At 36.7% G+C, this 13,053-nt stretch overlaps 1 pseudogene across 1 annotated transcript in view; it reads left to right on the top strand.

The window, feature by feature from the left end:
- Window positions 1-622: 622 nt before the first annotated feature.
- Window positions 623-13,053, top strand: part of LOC308353344 (coiled-coil domain-containing protein 43-like) — a 33,906-nt pseudogene continuing 21,475 nt past the window's right edge. The window contains exon 1 of the transcript in view: window positions 623-731. The product of the transcript in view is annotated as a coiled-coil domain-containing protein 43-like (transcript). The remainder of the gene's footprint in view (window positions 732-13,053) is intronic.

The following is a 13,053-nucleotide window of genomic DNA, read 5'->3' as shown; positions in this document are numbered from 1 at the left end:
AATTTATTTGCTTTTCGCTATTTATATCCTCTCTTGAGAACCTGTCCTTTAGAACAGGCAACTTTGTTTCTGCAGTATACCTGTGCCTACTTCTTAGAATATACTACAGGCTCAGTAAATATTTGTTGACTATTTTGTCAGGGATTGTTAACAGGGGAGTATGTTTCCTTTTTTGTTTGTTTTGTTTGCTTGTTTGTTTTGTTTTTTGCTTTTTTTTTTTTAGGGGGAGTATGTTTTCTAAAGAATCCATTTACCAAGGATTTCCTAAACACTCACTGTGTACACAGTATTTTGTTAGGTGTTGGGAAACTGAAATGGAAGCAAAGTCCCTGCCTGAAGGTTCTCACAGACTAAAGGGGAGATAGCTTGCTCACCAGACAATAGAGCACTGGGATAGAAATGCTAGTTAGACGTAAGAGCAGGTGTGGGGAGAAAGTTCAACTACACCTGAATACTACAGTGGGATAGCAGGTTGTAGAAAGGAATGCATGAGATAATTCCTGCTGTGAGCCTTGGTGGCCAAATAGGAATGGCTCTAATGGTATCATTCTTCTGCAGACAGCAAGGTGCTCTCACAACAAGCAGTTGGATTGGGGAATCTAAAGACAAGCAGGGCGTTGGGATGCCCTCTGACCCCACGATCATGCTGCTAAGAAGCAGCCCACTTTGTCAAAGTAAGGAGCCAGTTGTGCCAATGATAGCTGCTACACTGTGGAAAGACCCAGATTTGGGTATGTTATTGGCCAGTATTGATTTAGGGGTCTCTTTTTCTGTTAGACTGTGAGAAGGTTTTTTTGTTTGTTTGTTTGTTTGTTTGTTATTTCTTTTCAGTGTAACAGTATTCATTGTTTTTGCACCACACCCAGTGCTCCATGCAATATGTGTCCTCCTTAATACCCACCACCTGGCTCCCCCAACCTCCTGTCCCCCGCCCCTTCAAAACCCTCAGGTTGTTTTTCAGAGTCCATAGACTGTGAGAAGGTTAAGAGAGCTTGGCACAAAGAAGGAAGTAGAGGAAGTGCTGAATGGATAGACAGGAGTGAAGGGAGAAGAAAGGGAGGAGAAGAGGGATGAAGCAAGGAAGCTGGGAAATAAGGAAAGAAGAAAAACCAATACAACAATTTCTTGTTGTAAGGAGTTAACAAAATAGTGATAGAGATTTTTCAGTGTTTGGGTTATTTTCTGCTATCAAGTATGTCCAGTGCCTGGCAACTTCTGCAACATTTTAAAAATCTGTGTAAAACAGGGAAAATTGCCCAGATTTGTGACTTCCTTTGGTTTTTCTCCTATAACATTTTTGATGCAAACATAAAGCCTTATAAACTGGCAGACAATGCAACAAGGCTGAATAGAAACTGGCTGGCTTCAAGTTTATTATTTGAGGTCAAAAAGAAATGAGGCTTGAAATAGCAGCCAGCAGGTCTGAACTCACCAGGAATCAAATGAATCAGATTTGGTATGAGCTGAATTGTTTGGTTTTGTTAGTTCTTTTTACTAAAAACAAAAAAAAAAAAAAAAACACACACAAAAAAACAGTTTTAGAGCAGAGATTCTGTAATTGCTTTTTTTTTTTTTTTTTCAGTCTTATAATTGTCTTGAAAATAGTTGTGGCCATTTTGTCATTCTGCTCTGGGCTAAATATCAGTATGCATTTGACCAACCATATTAGAAATGCATCAATAAATATATTGATTATATGTGGTATTTCCTACTTCTGTCTCAGGAGAGTCATTTAGAGAAAGCCAGAGATTCTCACTTTAGCATAAGAAAACACACACGCACATATATGTACATGTGTGTGTGCACATGTGTATATACATACTTTTTTTTAAGATTTTTTTTTTTATTTGAGAGAGATAGTGAGAGAGTGGGAGAGAACACAAGTGGGGAGAGGGGCAGAGAAAGAAGGAGAAGCAGTCTCCCCACTGAACAAGGAACCTCATATTGGGCTCAATCTGAGGACCCTGGGAGCATGACCTGAGCCAAAGGCAGACACTTAACCGACTGAGCCATGGAGGCTCCTCAATGTACAATCTTATTAGCATATGTAAATAACATGTAATGAGGATCAATTAAAAAGCCTACCTCTCTTTTCCAGAAATTCTCAAAATATCTGTTGCTATCTACTGTCTCTCCCAAAAAATGTCTACTGTTAGATCAAAGGCATCTATGCCATAATGTTGTATCATGTACGATGCACACTTAAGTTGATATGGCCAATGTCTTTGCTTCCTAAGCTTGGTATGCAAGTAGGATCTCATTTTCCTCCTGTTTGCCGCATGCTTTGTTTATTAGCTGTAGTAATTCCCTAGGCAGTTTTGGTAGTTCCCTCCCCCAACTCTGCCTTTTAAACAAAAGGCCTACATAAGCCAATAGCTGTCCATTGGTCCATTTTCTTTTTCTGAGGTGTATTTTAGCCTAGATATATTCTATTTCTTCTACTTTTCTCGTTTTACATCACCATGCCCCACATCATCAATACCCATTCAATTTAGTTGACTATAATTTATGATTCATTGTCATGATTCATTGATCATTGTTGAACCTTTACCAAAATGATGTTTATTTTGTCCTAAATTTGCATTTGATACATTTTAAGACATACTCTTAAAATATTATGTTCCTTTTATTCGGGAAATGCTCCATAGTATAATTTGAGATAAAGCAAGCTGTATTCTTTTGTTGTGAAGAAACCTAGGTTTTACTCTAGAAATCACAATTGCTTTTGAACCCTTCATTTTGGTAAGAAACCATGTGTTCCATTTTTATCAGTCCATAGAGTGGTCACTTAGCTAACAACATGTGTCTTTCCTAGTGTCATTGGAAATACTTTTGTCCTTCAGGACCTCTTTGATTCTGTGTAGTTCAGGCAGAAGGGTTCCATGTTGACTTTCTAATCTGGACTACATTAAGGCTCATGACTTTATACAGCATGTAGCTGGGAGTCTCCTTCAAGTTGGTAATCAACATATGACTGACTCTACTGAGTAGTTAAATGAGTGATGTTCTTTATGCCATGCTACCGAGTACAGACAGCATGAAACCATGGCTGCATAATTGCCCCTAAATCTAACTACAAATGAAAATATTAGTGTCGCAGTATCTGTTATATGTCAGAATCTTTTCCACTAAAAATGAAGGATTCTCCTGCATGAACAGAGCAGTCCTGCTTTGACTCTCATTTCTCTTTCTCTTCATGGATCTCAGCCTTGCTAAACAAACAACAACAACAAAACAAACAAACAAGCAAAAAGTAGTGAATTGATGTGTCTTAGAGAGCAGACACTATAGAACGACACTGTCCACATGTTGCCTCCTCCGAGGTCTGTTTCTTTCAAAATAAATGGCAGTAACTATATTAATGGTGTTATGCTAACTTTTTATGCAAAGATTATTTTTATCATCATCAGGAATGGGGCTGAGTTTGTGTTGCTTATCCAGGTAGGGGAGATGAGTTTTTCCAGAGTTGTTTATAATCTTGCACATTATCCCATGCATTGGCAGAAACATAAGTTGGGAGTATGGAAGCAGCCTTTGTCTGTGAAACAGAAAGTAGCTAAACAGGAAACACAGAATTTCAATCCCCAGTTCTCTGGACAGGTGAGCCAACTAACCATATGTTCTTGATGTGCACTGTAGCAAGTATCATAGTATTTCAAGATGGGAGAGAACTTAGAAAGCATCAAGCTTAAAATCCTTTTAAACTTTTAGTTAAAACTAGGTTTGTCAAGCAGAAGAGTCCCAAATAAAACCTAGCAAGGAGATTTGACTAAAAGGGAAAAAACGGTGTAGTGCCTCATGATGGTTTTAAGCTTTCAGCTGACTCAATTCATAAATTTAGTATATTTACTTAATCATTTTTATTAAGTATAAAGAGTCTTCTTTGAAAAACTTAACCTTGATTTATTGTAATTATGTAGATAGAAGTGAAAAGATAAAAAAATCTTATTAAAAGACTAAATTAGCCTCACATAAACTTATCTTTCTAAAAAGTGGACTGTATAGTGTTGCCTCTCTTTATCAACAAAGCTAGAAATAAGATCTGACAGGTAATGATATTCCTCTGTAACACATAATTTCTTTGTAAGTTCTCAGAAAACCAAATGTCACTGAGTGACATATGAAGTCTGCAAGTGTTAACAGTGAAAGCACTTTTCAAGCATCTATTTTTTTTTCTAAAATACATGATTAGTATAACTTCTGTGATAGACTAGAAATAGGTGTCTCCCTTAACAAACTTCTGGGAACATTAAATATGTGGCAGTAGTGACTATTTTGATATTCATCAAACATTTCTAGGTTTAAAAACTTCAAGAATCTTTAATGTAATTCATGGGTTGAATAATAAATATTGTTCTGTATGTGAATCAAAAAATATCTGGCCAAGTTCTTCACATGGATAGAAATTTTCAAATAGGTAAAAATATCAATCACATTTTCATACAAGGTTGGTGTACAGGGTCTGTGCCATTTTGTTTGTGTTTGATTTACTACAAGAAAAATAATCATGATTTCTTAAAAAATGTTTGAACTGAAAATTTGATTCCTAAAGATATTATCTAACTTCTATAAAGTTTGTTTTCCTCATCAATAGAAGCAGATAATAATAGCATATATCTCACAGCATTATTATGACAACTAAATAGGATAATTCATAGAGGTGCTTAATATAGTCTATGGCACTTAATAAACAAACAGCAAGTACTAGCTTTTAATTATATTTTAGATTCAAGCAAAAGAAAAATTTTAACAATGACACAAACCATCTTGGAAGTGTTTAGGTTTAGAAGTCACTATTTATCGAAACATTGTAGATGGGATCCTTGGAAAGTTTGGCCTAGATCAGTACTTCCCAAATTTGATTCAGAAGAGAATTTCTGAAGGAAATTTTAAGCTACAAATAAGAGTGCTATTCTAAGCTTATTCTATCAGACTCTCCAGGACTGAGGCCTGAGAATCTGGATTTTTACCACCCTCTCCAGAGGTTTGCTTTCGTGATGGAGAACTACTTGTCTAGATAACTTCTAAAATACTTAGATATTCTGCAAATCAATGTCTAAATCTAAAGAGGTAGCTTTTATAATAAATGGAACCTGCACAGCTTTCATATTTGACAGCCTTTTACACTGTCCCAAATCTCAGACATGTATATATAAATGAATAAGAATTTATGCTAATGAGATACATTACCTGAGTGCTGCTGAGTTCGTCGAAGGATGGTTTTTAGAGCTTTCTAAAGGTACCTGATGGCGTATATCATTCTGGTCTCCTTGCAATTACTGATTCCGAACTTCCTAAGCTGATGGTCCTGGAATAGTTCTGCAAAATGTTATTAAGAAGCCACATAAATTATATTTTTCTTCAAGTAAATTTGGAGAACAGTTTTCTTCAGTCTAGTATATTCTATCCCTTGACTTCTTAAAGCCTTCGATATGTCATTGTTGTTTGTGAATTTCTAGGAGAGGTGTATAATCAGGCACATCAAAAGCTATTTAGATCATGGGTTCTTTATGGGGTGCCTACCTACTGGTATTCTTTAAAAAAGGTTTTATAAAACAATTTGGAAAATGTTATGACTTCAACCATTATGTTCCAAACACAAATTTAAAATGTTAAACAGTTTGAGATATAAAGCATTACAGAGACCGATTCAGGAGTCATTTAATCTCACAAAGGAAATAAATTATAGGTGATATTTTTGAGAATTTGAACTTATATTGGATTTTAGTATGAAGATCTTCAATTTTGTTCTGAAAATAAAGCTTCTTATAAATAAATTAAAACCCAAAGAGTTATCAGTTCACCATTTTCACTCAAATTTCCAAGACATTAGTGGAGAAACTAGTCTTCTGTTATTATCAAAAGGCAGCACATGGAGACTATACCAGCTAGTTTTCAGAAGATAATTAATTGGTTTACACAGTAATTTATAGTCCAGTGACAAGCTCAGTAAACACATGAATTAATAAACAGTCATAATAAGATAAAATAAAAAATATGAAACCAATCCATTTCACTTCTACAGAGAATCCAGGATGCTATACTAGAGAGCATACTAGTTTGGCAGGATATTTTTTTTGTGTGTTAATGAAGAAAAGATTACAGATATATCCATTAACTTGAGTGTCTTGGTCTTTCCATGTGACATAGAAATATGTGAACCTTAATATCTTTTTAGATGAATAATGTCCATATTCACGACTACAGTTTTAGGCTCACTAACTTTCTTTCGTAACCATGGGATTAAAAAAAGTGTTATTTCATGTATATAACTTTTGTCAGAAGTAATGGGAGTGTTGGGTTTGTATTTTATTAAAGAAGTGTGCTTTTATAATTTGCCTTAAGGTAGAATGAACCCATCATTTTGATCATATGGAATAATGAAAATGAAAAAGTAAAAAGGGCATAGTTTATTGAGCTCACACTTTCTAATCACCTTTCTTGTTTAATTATCAGCTGCTCATGCTTGCAGATAACTTCTAGGCCAGGATCACGACCCTGTCATTTCAACAGAGGGAGGCTGCATCTATGCATTTACCAACTTTTATTCTCAATTTTTTTTTTTTCCCCAAAAGGTGGGACAGTATGAGCAAAGCTGGAAGATTCTAGTCTCTTTGCATTGCACAGGCTAGTAGAGATAGTATGTCTATGTTCTTGACATAGAGAATAAAAACAGACATTCCTAGAAGGTAGATAGGAAGCCAGGGTGTGACTAAAAAGTTGCCAGGTATAAAATCACTGTGCGTACAGTGTGAAATTGGGCAGGATTTTTCTATTCCCACTTTAACTTCTACAGAAAATGGTCAGTTAAGTGGGGCTAAATGGATTGTAGCTGTTAACCTGTGAATCCTTGTAGTTTGGGGATCAAACTTGCCATATATGCTCAGGAAGTCATCTAGTCATGCTAATAATTGAGGAAGTATTTTTATTATCATATAATTTCTGCTAAAAACACATTTAAATACTTTCATGATGCCATTCAGCTTTCAAATCCTGCAGAGTCACCGTTGAAGGCTATTAGTAACAACTATGGTTTGGGTTCCGCAATGATCGGAAGACCCAAGAGTGGATATTTCTATAGTGTAAGGTCCGGAAGCAGATTTGGCCTGAGGTTCATGAGCTTTATGCTTCAACCCCTGTCTTGTGGGGCCCTACATAAGGGCTTGCACTTAAACTTGTGATTTTAAAAATTATTTTTCTGGCAAAAGGGATCCCCCATGTTGTATAATAAAGATCAGATGTTACACAACTGGGATCAACCTTTCTCATTCTTTTCATTTCTTTATCTCTACCATGCGTATAGTCAAGGTAATCCATCAATATAGTTGTTCAGGCAATGGGACAAATGACAGCCTTATTAATTCTGAAAATACTATGACCCATGACATTACAGTTAGTTTCAAGCTGTAAGAGGTTTCTTCCTTGACACATTAATATTAAAATAAAGCTTCTCAAGTTCACTTTATTCTAAGAAAGTGGAGGGATCCACTCTTTAATTAATTTATTTATTTAGGACACTTTTATTCAGTAACTGTGTTGTAACACAATTTTGGGCAGGTACAGAGATAAAGTGTAATTAATAAGAATAGATTTTTTTCCCTCAATTTGTTCGCTACCTCTGCACTGGGGATGAGCAAGGAAGGTACTTATTGAAGTTCTCAAGTATAAAGTAATTTAAAAATAGCTTACGTGCACAGTATTTTGTGGGGTATTACCATTTTATGTTCATATCTCATTTGGATCACTTTATTATGGTTAAGTACAATACATATTTTAAGTTATTAAAGTGGCAAATTATTAAGTAAAACAAGATGTTAATGAAAGGAGTAAGGCACAAGAGAACTATGTTTTACAAATCTAACAGTCCTTTTAGACTTAAGAATTAATTACTTGAATATAAGTTGTATGCACCCTGAAAAAAAATTAATTTCCTGAGCTCTCATTTGGAAAAAGATACAAAATTTAGGTCAGATAGCACTCACTTACAACATACTAAAACTTCATGAAGAACAAAAAGTGTATTAGGTGCCCAGGCGTTGTCCTTCTTCAAGAGTCGCCTTCCTTTAATGTATTTAGGAAGAAGGTTACGCCCATCTTCTCCTCTTCCTCCCATGTCAGGCTCCTTTCCACCACTCTGATCCCCCCTCGGGGGCCCTACTTTATCTTGCATACATGTAATGAACTTTTGCTATGGATCAGTCATTTCATCAAGGGCTGGAGAACCAGTAGTCAGCAAACTAGGCTTATGGGTTAATTATATAATCATCAACACAGATTAAAAACTGTAGCAAGTGGAAGGTATTAAGATGATTGAAGAGTCTCATCTTCCGGGCGTAAGGGAGTCTTTTCTGTGCAAGTAACAGTTAAAGTGAAATCAGAATGGTGACTTGAATATAATCACTCACTAAAATAAATAAGTAAAAAAGGTTTTAGGTGCATCAGACTTTGCTAAAATGTGTTGAAATATGTAAATAATTATTCTCAAAATATAGGGTTGTTTCCTAGATAAAGAGGAAACTCTCCCAAATGAAACCCTCTAGACATATCCCAATTTCTATACTTGTTTCCCTCCCTGAGGATATTCTTCTTCGATCTCGCTACCAGCATACCCTCTCCCTTCAGGGAGTCAGCAAAACAGATAAACCACCAGCAATTAGTTTACCAAAGTCTAAAAGTCATTTAGCCTAAAACAGTATACAGACTACAAGTAAGGGAGATGACGTTTCTATACCCCGGCCTAAGGCAACAATTCGAGCTTGGTTTGGTCACTCTAAAAAAATCTAGCTGTCTATAAAATTTATCTGACAGCATGAGACAGAATTTTCCATTTCATAAATACATAGTCTTCTAAGAATAATGCTGATCCTTGAGCTCAGTAGAGTTTCAATTCAAATTCAGGGAAAAGATGTTTCCCTAAAAGCCCAGTCATCTGGGCTTTTAGGGAAACATAGTCATAGGGGCCTCCACTCGGGATAGAGGCAGTGCTTTGTGTAGCCATTCACCTTTTAGATTGTAACCAAGGCATAAAAACCGGGACTCATGTCAAAGCCACCCCCCACACACCAATGCGAACCATCTACCTGGCCATAGAAAAATGAAGCAAAAACTTTACATTGATTTTTCCTTATAGTTTGGACCAGGTAAAATTCTGAATCAGGAGAGGCCTTATAATCTTTGTAGGGGGAGGAAAGGCAGGCCAAGTGTCTTTTACTCTCAGTAATGAATGATGAGTAGTTGCTCTAACATCCTACACTTATATTGTGGATTGGGGTTTGAGAAATGTGTCAGTATTCCCACTGATGATGTGGTTAAGAAAAACATTTAGCCAAGAAGCAATTAACTTATTCTTCTCCCTTTAGTCAAATATTTTGGGATGGTGCCCACCTATAGAAAAAAATGTTTTCCCACTGAGGTTTTCTATCTCCAACAAGCCCTGAGTAGGATTCTCCCTGTGTAAAAGCCTTTCCCAGGCTGAGTGTTATAGACGATCCTTATCATTTTACAACTCAGGACATTTATTGTTTCATTATGGAGCTATCAAGTAACAGGGCCCACAAGCAAATACAAATGCACTCATCTCAACTCCTGGACCATCCATACCCATCCCTCTGGGCACCCAAACCACTCTGTGGAAACTGAGTGATCTGCATGAAACCTTACAGGCAGCATCATTGGGCTGAGGTCTGCTTGTTTGGTTTGCATTCACTAAGCTTTGAATGATAGTTTTTGTGTTTGACAATAGAGTGTGGTTTACAGCTCTCCTGTTTGCTTTCTTACAACAGTCCTTACCATTTTACTCTACTTGCCTGAAAAAGCCCATTTATGAAACACAGTGTGAACCTGGGAAAGAAATCTGCCAGCTCCTACACTGAATGGTCCTTTCTTCTCACATTGTCTTGCTCTAAATATCAGACCCTCTTTTGGTGAATACTAAGTCACTTGATACCTAACCATAGCATATTGCTATCTATAAAGAAAACTGAGGCTTTTTAAAAAATTTTCCTCGTTTTGATAGCATTCTTCAAAGTGTGAAAGATTTGCTACATTGCTTTTTAATATGTTTGGAAAACACTGAATATTTCCTGGTGGAATCTTGGCAACGATAGTAAGAATTTTGTAGTATCATCCTACATGTCATCCCTAACGCTGTTAGCGATCATGAGTCACAACTTACAACACTTTAAAATCACATATCTTATAGGTAACCTCAGAAATCTGCTCAACTATTAATACCTTAAATTTGGGACTGGAGTTCTAGATGTCGTTGTATCAGAAACATCCCTTTCCTCACTACAGTTTCTTTAAGTGCTATAGGAAGCTTCTCACCCTCCCCTGGTTTTCTGGCCTCAACTCAGAACAACTCCATCAAGCCTGAGGAAGCTTCCTCAGGACAAGGTTTCCCTCTTTTACTGTAGCTATTGTACATTTGTTAGTACTTTGTGTGCGGTCACTGCACATTAAATATCCAATGAAAAGGTTTAGGCATCAAATGAAGAGACAGTGTGATAGAGGATTCCACACACATAAAGGGAAGAAACAGGAGACCAGAGAGGGGGAGTTTGTTTTATAGTACTTATCAGAGAGAAAAAACTCATTTCTTTTTTTCCTCATCGAAGGTTTGTGATCCTAACACGGCCGAAGCAATTCAAGAGGTACAAAACATATTTGCTACGGTCTCATGGATTTTTATTGGCTTTTAAGTTATCTCATTGGGAAGAAGATTCAAAACCCTGATTTCCTCGTAATTTCTTTCACAGTTTTATTAAGACTAAAATTCTATGTGATTTTCAGCCTGCACATTTATTCTCTTTCTTAAAAGCTTTTCATGTTGCCATTTGATGAATATTGGAAGTGAGTGGATTATCTGGATAAAGAGAATTAGTTGAGGTTTGCATCAGTCAAGAAAGTAAAGCCACCAGAGGCTTTGAAGGGAGTGGCTTACAATATAAATAGTCCTAATCTCCCGCAAGCATTGACTTTCAAGAAAGAGAATTTTCTCAAGACTAGTGTTTTTAATCAGCCAGATCTGCAACAAGATTGAAAGTAATGCTGGTGATAAGGGGAGCAGCCCGTGCAGGAGAAAAAGCAGCAAGCAGTCAATGATCTGATTCATGAGGAATGTTATAAGTTGGAGAGAAGGGGGAAATTAAGAAGTCTATCAGATCCCCTAACTACATCTACCTCTGAAACAGCCATCTGAAGACATCCCCACCTGAAGTGAAAATGTACCATTTGGACAGGAACGAGTTATGAGCTGGAGGAGGGCGCCCAGCGAGATGTTGGAAATGTAGACAGAGCTTTAACGGTCCCAATGTTTCTATTTTTCATGCCAAAAAGGATCAGTGCCAGATACAAAACAGGTGGAATTATTCTAGCATGGATTTGAAGGCAGAAAGGAGAATGGCACATGTGTTTTACCTGAGATGCAGGATAGCAGTCAAAGCAGTTAAGGTTACAGCGATATGAGAAGAGAAATGGCTCTCGCCACAAATTGCTGGAGTTTCAGCTCTCATGGCCTGGCCCCTGTCCTTATAGTTTTGTTTTTGTTTTTTGTTTTTTCTTTCTTTCTTTCTTTCTTTCTTTTTTTTTTTTTGGTCCTTGAAGAGAGAGGAAAGTGCATCTGAAGTGCTTGTCTTCAGTGAGGAGAAGGAGTTGGGTCTTCTGGTCTGTTTTTTGTATTTAGTAACATGTAAATGAAGAAGGGGAAAAAGTAGAGGAAATAAATGCCTCTAAAGTTATTTCAGTTGTATTTTCTTGAGTGACTTTTCAAATGTTTTCCTCAAGTATTTCTACAAAGAAGAAAAGAATTTTCAGTGGGGAAGAGGAACACATAACCAACATCATTTCATCTTTTACATGTAATTTGCCTTGAAAAAATTGTGGTGCATACACATTTTTTCACACATCCTGGGGCAAAATTGTTAGACCAATACTATTCTACAAGGCCACTTGTTAACAGATGTAAAGTGTGATCTGATAGTCGCTACTTTTGGCAAAACCCAAAGCATATGTTGAGATTTCAGGAAGAAATTTGTTTAGCATATCAATATGGAGTGCCTCACATGCTCAAATGACATATTCCCACCACTGCCCTGGGTCACGTCTATATTCACTTCTAGAATTAGCACTTACTGTACAACCTGGACTCCCACCTGGAAGGGAGTGACCTGAAGATCCCTGCTTTAAACACTGTCTCAAAGGATTTTATGAAGTGATTATTAGACAGCCAGCTACATTGAAAATCAGAACATACTGAGGACTCTACCAAGTACTAAGAGAAATTATATTAAATAAAAGAAATGTTATTTCCTCTGAGTGTAATACTTTTCTCTTTTTCTCTTTGATGAATTTCCACATTTCCTTTGAAATTCCTGACATGGGTAACTGGGTAGCTCACTCTATCTTTTGATTTTCCCTGCTGGACTGTCAAGTTCCAAGAGGATATGACATCTCTCTTTCTCTCCATGTGTACCCAGTGCCTAGCATGAGGTTGGGCAGAGATTTTCAATATAAGGCCACTTAGTAAGTATTTTAGACTTTGTGAACCATACAGTCTCTGTTACAACTACTCAACTTGGTCTTAGCACAAAAGAAGTCACAGACAGTATTTTTTAAAATGAGTGTAGTTTTATTTTAATAAAACCTTCCTTACAAAAACAAACCACAACCTGGGTATACTCTTCATTCTATGGTTTGTTGACTGGCCTAATACAAAATCTGGCACAAAATAGTGGCTCAGCAAGAAGGTCTTTCAATAGTGCAGGCTGAGTTGATGGTCGTCTGTGAGGATGGAGAGAAGATGGATTGGAGCTACTTGGTGGATGGACAAGTGGTGATTTGATATGAAAACTGGGCAAGGAGAAGAGGATAAATTTAAGTTTCTGGCTTATAGAGTTGGCCTTAAAGAGAAGACATTTAAGTTATAAATCGTGGAATTGGGCATATTATCAGAAGTGGGGAGGGAAGGATGAGTTATATTTGGTGACACTACATAGGAAAAATAGTATAATACAGTTTATAACGGTGGCTCTTAGACTTTAGTGTGCATCATAA

Source organism: Martes martes (genome assembly GCF_963455335.1).
Source record: "Martes martes genome assembly, chromosome: 12".
Classification (NCBI taxonomy): domain Eukaryota; kingdom Metazoa; phylum Chordata; class Mammalia; order Carnivora; family Mustelidae; genus Martes; species Martes martes.
The sequence above is the reverse complement of the archived record's forward strand: the minus strand, read 5'-3'. Positions and strand labels throughout refer to the sequence as shown.